This window comes from Eleutherodactylus coqui, chromosome 8, assembly GCF_035609145.1.
Source record: "Eleutherodactylus coqui strain aEleCoq1 chromosome 8, aEleCoq1.hap1, whole genome shotgun sequence".
Taxonomy (NCBI): domain Eukaryota; kingdom Metazoa; phylum Chordata; class Amphibia; order Anura; family Eleutherodactylidae; genus Eleutherodactylus; species Eleutherodactylus coqui.
This window is the reverse complement of record NC_089844.1, coordinates 170,561,135-170,567,517: the sequence shown is the minus strand read 5'-3', so window position 1 is coordinate 170,567,517 and position 6,383 is coordinate 170,561,135. Positions and strand designations below refer to the sequence as shown.

General features: G+C 46.5%; 1 long non-coding RNA gene across 1 annotated transcript; it reads right to left on the bottom strand.

Annotated features, from left to right (window-relative positions):
* Positions 1-1,290: 1,290 nt before the first annotated feature.
* LOC136577167 (uncharacterized) lies at positions 1,291-3,002 on the bottom strand. Its single transcript, XR_010786442.1, has 2 exons — positions 2,266-3,002; positions 1,291-1,733 (listed from the first exon to the last, which is right to left on the bottom strand). It is a non-coding gene; the product is annotated as an uncharacterized lncRNA (long non-coding RNA).
* Positions 3,003-6,383: the final 3,381 nt, after the last annotated feature.

Below are 6,383 nucleotides of genomic sequence, written 5' to 3'. Positions count from 1 at the left end.
CCATACATTATATGATCGAGGCGCACAACCCCCATTACATGGAAGTGATTCATATGGAAATAATTGCCTCGGTTTCGGATTTCACCGATTTTTGTTTTTGGACAGATTATCGACAAACCGAGGTATCACTACTAACTTTTAGAAAAATGCAGTTACTGGATGAAAAGTAAAAAACAAAGCAAACACAATGTGACTAGGGCTACTGAGTACGGGGACGGCAGCCCTCCATACTAGGCCAGGCACAGATCTGTAGATGGTAGTTGTGTATTAACGCTGGCATTTATCATCTTGTATCCTGGCCGACCACACTATGTATTGCGGAGCGGGCACAGGGGCAATGAGACACTATGCATTGGGGAGCGGAGCGGGCACAGGGGCAATGAGACACTATGCATTGGGGAGCAGAGCGGGCACAGGGGCAATGAGACACTATGCATTGGGGAGCGGAGCGGGCACAGGGGCAATGAGACACTATGCATTGGGGAGCGGAGCGGGCACAGGGGCGTCGCTGTATTATACCTGATGCAATGAGACACTATGTACTGGGGAGCGCAGCGGGCACAGGGGTGTCTCAGTATTATACCCGATGCAATGAGACACTATGCACCGGGGAGTGGACACAGGGGCATCTCAGTATTGTACCTGATGCAATAAGACACTATGCATCGGGGAGTGGAGCGGGCACAGGGGCGTCGCAGTATTATACCTGATGCAATGAGACACTATGCACCGGGGAGCGGAGCGGGCAGAGGGGCGTCACAGTATTATACCTGATGCAATGAGATACTATGCATTGGGGAGTGGAGCGGGCACAGGGGTATCTCAGTATTATACCTGATGCAATGAGGCACTATGCATCGGGGAGTGGAACGGGCACAGGGGCATCGCAGTGTTATACCTGATGCAATGAGACACTGTGCATTGGGGATTGGAGCGGGTACAGGAGTGTCACAGTATTATACCTGATGCAATGAGATACTATGCATTGGGGAGCAAAGCGGGCACAGGGGCATCGCAGTGTTATACCTGATGCAATGAGACACTGTGCATTGGGGATTGGAGCGGGTACAGGAGTGTCACAGTATTATACCTGATGCAATGAGATACTATGCATTGGGGAGTGGAGCGGGCACAGGGGCATCGCAGTGTTATACCTGATGCAATTAGGCACTATGCATCGGGGAGTGGAGCGGGCACAGTCACGTTGGACCGGAGCGGTCTCGCTGCTCTACTACACACATTTATGATTTCTTCTCATACACAGAAATAAAAACAAAACCAGCAATAAACTCGGTGCAGGAAATGTAATTTTCTTTTGTTTGCACATATAAATCTAGTTACAGAGGAATCTGCTGGCGAGGAGCCGTATTGTCCCGGGTGCCGTATGATATAGTCCACTCCATCTAGCTACAAGCACTGGTCCCAGGAGCTCACTCTCTTCTCAGGAATCCCGGCCATCTCCATTAGGCTTTAGCTTCCTTCCAGATCCATGATGAGCGGTGAGTTATTTTTTATCAGAGATTGCAGGAACTTATCCTTGTTTTCCTTTCCCCAGGAATTAACATGATTATAGAGCGCTCGCATCTGGTTCTGCTTGGTGTTTATACTGCGCACCGTGTCATAGGCTTCTTGTGTCAGCAATCGCACTTGAAGGAGATCATCTAGTATTGGATCCACCAGAGCCACCCCTTGTATCAGCTCAGTACGATATCTGTCCACAAAATGCTTCATGTCTGTAATTAGAACATACAACATGAGACGGGTTTTCGATCGTTGAATTCAATGAATGGCCGAGTGCTGCCTGTGATTGGCTGAGCGCTCAGCCAATCAGACACAGCCTTTTTAGGAGCAATAAAGTGGCAGCATCAATGGTGTAGCAAGCAGAAAATAGGTTTATTGCTCCATAAAAATGGTGAGGCTTTGACTAGGTGAGTCTTTATCAAGCCTAGGCATTACCAAGGTGTGCTGTGAGACTTTCTCTATACAATATTGATGACAGACCTTTTGGGAGGTGGGGGTTTTAAATCCCTGCCTTCTGAAAGAGCTTCAGTACAGTTTGGGGGGGGGGGGTGTTTTCTTCTACACATGCTAGGGATGTATTTTAGGGAAGGGCTTATATACTGCAGGGGTTGCTGGCAGCAGCTGCAACCCCATTGAAAGCAATGGGCAGCAGCTTCATTCACACACTGTTTTTGCACGTACGCATGTGCAAAACAACGCTCGTGTGAACGAGGCCTGATAAGGAGCCTCCCGCCTGCTGCTCACCTCCGGCTGCTGCTCCTTGGTCTTCCATCATGGTTATGTCCTGGGATGTATAACCGCTCACTGAGAGATACAGAGAAGAGAACATTAGGCCGGCGTCACACTAATGCATTTGCGCACGCAGTACACAGTAAATAGAACCCATTGATTTCCTTCGGTTTGTTCACATAAGCGTGTCTTCTGCGTGCATTTCTGTTGCGCAACAAAATGTGCAGAATCCTCTATTTGTACAGGGAAAGAACACATTGCATTAATTACACTAATTGACTATCTCATTCAAATAAATGCGCTAGGGGCGTCTTCACACTGGCCTGAAAATCATCGTGTGAGATTTGTGCATTGCTAGATGCACAAATATGAACCCCATGCTTTTAAATGGTTTCACACACATTAGTGATGTTATCCCGCATTGCATCTCTCTGCGTGTTTTCGTATCACAGCCCATTGTCCTCAATAGGGCCGGCAGCAGCAGCGCTATACCATTGAAAGCAGTTGGGAGAACTCGGCGATCCTCTGACAGCCGCACTGGAGGATTCCTGCATCGCCAAAGTGATGTGAGGCTGTCGCCTCACATCCACGGGCTATCACATGGTGGCAAGTGTGATATTGGGCCGTGAATCACATATCCCCAGTGTGAAGGAGCCCTAAGCTGTACAAAGGCTCGCTCGCCAGTACTGCAATTGCATCATGTTATCTGTGGTTACATGGGACTGCAGGTCACATCTACTACATTATCTGTGTTCAGAGAGTTATCACTGTAGTATCTGTGGTGTTACATGGGACTGCAGTAGAGCAAAATGTGATTGTCCTCAGCAAGAGAAACCAAGTAATCTTGTAGAGTTGATACCTTTTAATGGCTAACAAAAATACATTATGGTATAGCAAGCTTTCCAATCAACTCAGGGTTCTTCTGTGATAGACATGATGATTGCTGGTATAAAATGTCTATCGACTTGTATAACGTAAATGTATTTTGCTGTTGTAATGACTTTTAGCTCTGAGGAGTTTAAAGGACACACACAATCTAATCATGGTATTTGCTAGACAATGGATGTATGATGTTAATGTTAGCTAAGTACATAGAAGTTACACAAGAAGCCTCTAAGAGTTAAGGGCCATAGTGTTGTGTAGATCTGTGTTCAATACTGAGTGTTTACCTAGGCCCCTTTCACTCCCCACACAATCTATTTAAACAATGATTTGTCAACTACACAGACATGACTGGAGCTAGGACAAAAGTCCATGCTACATCAGCACTTGGAAGAGGGTGGGCAAAGAGGTGGGAGATTCTATATGATCCGACAAATGAGAATCTTATATGTTACTGATGTAATCTGTTGCACGCCCATTGAAGGGCGGTTGTCATGTGTTATAATAAAAGGCTTGAGCCTCTATACATTGTAGAGACTCTCCCAGTTTTAGACCAGCATTTGTGTCTGATCTGGTTCGATGATGTGTGCACACGATACAATTCGGAAGCGGCAAAATACCCCAAAGCCTGCTGGAGAAAATCATAATCCAGAACACTTCCTCAGGCGGACAGGATACAAATCCCCAACACACAGCAGGACTATAAGATCCCAGGGACATTCACATGTTCCACGTCTGATATTGTGTACCTGATCCTGTGTAGTAAATGTCTTGTTGGGAGGCTTTATATTGGGGAAACAGGACAAAAACTGAAAGCCAGGATGAGATCTCATAATTAGAGAAAGACAGAATTACTTGCGGCCGAGCCCTTTTCTAGTCACGGACACAACATAGAACACATGAAAGTCACCATATTAAAAGGCAATTTCAATTCACAAAGCCATAGAAGAAAATTTCTAACAACTTTTGACAATTAACAGAGGGATAAATTCTTCAAGAGGATTCATGTGTGACTGGGAAGAATGAAAAATCTGTAGCACAGAAATCTGTAGCTCTGGCCTGGTGACCCCCTAACACTAAGACCCAATGTCTATGGGTGGATTTGATTTGCGAAACACGCGAGGGAGATCTGCAAATCAAATCGCCTATAGGGATGCATTAGCATCTGCAAAAGAATTAAAAACATGCGGATATGACTCCCCCCCCCCCCCCCCCCCCCCCAAGCATACGATTCGCACACGTGGGATAAAATCACAGCATGCTTCATTTTCTGCAGCTGCCGGCACAGACGGCTTCTATTAAAGTCAATGGAAGCCGTCTGATCCGCGGCACACCGGCAGCTGACACTGTGGACGTGCCGCAGGATCGCATTTGCTGTGCTGAAAAAAGAAGATCCGGCCACGACGAAGGAGATCCACACTGGATCTGGAGAGGTAAGACGATGTCCCATGACCAGAAGCACGCACGGATTCTTTGTTGGATTCTGCACTCAGGATCCCTGCATGCCGTGCCTAATTCAGAGCCCATAAAACCTTCACAACTTTATCAGTGGACTATTTAAGGAATTATTTATTTTGCTTCTCATCCTGCCCTGATATTGTTTAAGTGCAAAATAATCACATTGTGTCTATGCCTTGTGGTGTGTGTGTGTATATAATATGTATGCATGCCTGTTCAAATCTATTTCATTATGCCCAAGGAAGAATCCTGAGTAGGTTGGAAAGCTCGCTATTAGTGATGAGCGAGCATACTCGCTGAGGACAATTACTCGATCGAGCATTGCCCTTAGCGAGTACCTGCCCGCTCGGGAGAAAAGGTTCGGCTGCCGGCGCAGGTGAGTTGCGGCAGTGAGCAGAGGAGAGAGAGATCTCCCCCGCCGCTCCCTGCCCACCGCCGGCAGCTGAACCTTTTCTTCCGAGCGGGCAGGTGCTCGCTAAGCGCAATGCTCGATCTAGTAATTGTCCTTAGCGAGTATGCTTGCTCATCTCTACTCGCTATAACATCATGTATTTTTGTTAGCCATTAAAAGGTATCATATCTACAAGATTACTTGGTTTCTCTTACTGAGAACATGGGACTGCAGGTGACATCTACTACATTATCTGTATTCAGAGAGTCATCATTGTGTTATCTGTGGTGTTGCATAGGACTGCAAGTCACATCTACATGGAGAATTATCACTGTTATCTGTGGTGTTACATAGGACTGCAGGTGACATCTACTACATTATCTGTATTCAGAGAGTTATCATTGTGTTACCTGTGGTGTTGCATAGGACTGCTGGTCACATCTACATGGAGAATTATCACTGTTATCTGTGGTGTTACATAGGACTGTGGGTCACATCTACTGCATTATCTGTACTCAGTTTTATATATGCCTAAAGAGTGAAATGACTAATCCAGCTCTGCTACATCTGCAGCTGTGCTGCCCGGATATTTTGCTACATTGTTTCCTGTTCTAGTGGGATCTCTACAGCTGGCTGTATTCTTACAAGATATTCTGGTTCTTACCCGTCTTTAAGTCGGTCCTGAGGTTCTCGGCCGCCTGTCTTTCCTCAATGGCTTCTAGAACGTCTCGCTCCTTCTTCTTCAGCAGACCTTCTGAAACTGAAATTAAGGTGTTTTGCACAATTTCCTGTTTTGCTCTTGTTCCCGCCATTAGATTGAAGTTCGGCCTCCTTTCTAAGTACTTTCAGTTTTCTTGGCCGCTCTTGTCACAGCGAAGGACGAGCTGCAGAGGTTGATCTATGGAGGGTTATACTTCTCCTGCAGCGCATAGTAATGTATACAGAGGTGGAAGCTACTCTGGCCGCTCCCTAAGATTCAAGTTCAAACTTTCTTCACTGGGACTAAACCTCTGCCAGAAAATGTTTATCTTCTGCAGCAAAGGCTGGAAATGGCTTAAAGGGTTCTGTCAGGAAAATAATAACATGTATACTCGCCTGCATGTGCCTGCATCCCTGTAGAGTCTAATCTATGGAAAGAAAAGTAAAAAATAAAGTAAACTCACGTAATCCCATTGTAGGGATTCACAGGTTAGACGTGGCCAGGCCAATCCGTGGACGACGCGTCACTTGTGATGCGTCAACCACTGACCTGGGCGGCAGTACTTACCGTCCGGCAGTGGTGGAAGCTGGCACTCTGCCTGCTTCTGCCCTGCGATAGAAAGGCTGCAGGAGAGACGGGACAAGAGCGCCAGCTTCCTGGTGATCGGCCTGGCAAGGCACAGGTGAGTATATATTAATTTTT